This window comes from Penaeus monodon, chromosome 15 (assembly GCF_015228065.2).
Source record: "Penaeus monodon isolate SGIC_2016 chromosome 15, NSTDA_Pmon_1, whole genome shotgun sequence".
Taxonomy (NCBI): domain Eukaryota; kingdom Metazoa; phylum Arthropoda; class Malacostraca; order Decapoda; family Penaeidae; genus Penaeus; species Penaeus monodon.
This window is the reverse complement of record NC_051400.1, coordinates 19642206-19642915: the sequence shown is the minus strand read 5'-3', so window position 1 is coordinate 19642915 and position 710 is coordinate 19642206.

Here is a 710-nt window from a genome sequence, read left to right as displayed (position 1 = left end):
ATAGTTAACCCACTAGTGACAATTCTTTTGGAGTACTGTACACCCTACCTTCCAGGTGGTATTTATAAGGGCAAGTGACTGCTGCTGGGGACCCCTGTGCACACCACCCACCATAGGCGACCAAATCAGAGCATAAGCTTTACCCCCCATTTATAGCCTTGGGATTAGTATAGAGATATTGTGGGGGGAAATCAGAGTTTTTATAAAAATAAAAATAGATATATTATTTTTATTGCATGCACCATATTATAAGGCAGCATTTCACACCTCAAAGCATCTTCAAGTACAAAGTCCAAGATCACAGTTGGCACAGAAGCCGCCAGATATCTCCAAAACCGCATACCATTGCTGCTGCAGAGCGCCCCTCACTGCAACAGGTGTTCTCATTGCAGCTCTTCTCCTGGTTGAGTCTGCCACTTCTAAATTCCCCCAAGAGCTCAGAGGTGAGGCCAACTTGGAAGGCCTTCTGTGATTCCTCTGATCCCAGGGCACAATGGATGGCCCAGGCATTGACAATGGCCATGTCCTAGAGGAAAAAGAAGACCTTGCTTTACCAGTCCTTGGAGCAGGGAATCGGATAGTAACTGGCCATCTGATCACCAACATTGACACCCTTCATGCTGATGTAATCTTTTACCACCAATGGCTTATCCCCTTTTCACCAAGGACAGTAACCCCATCTTGCTGCTGCAGTAATTGACATCATACCG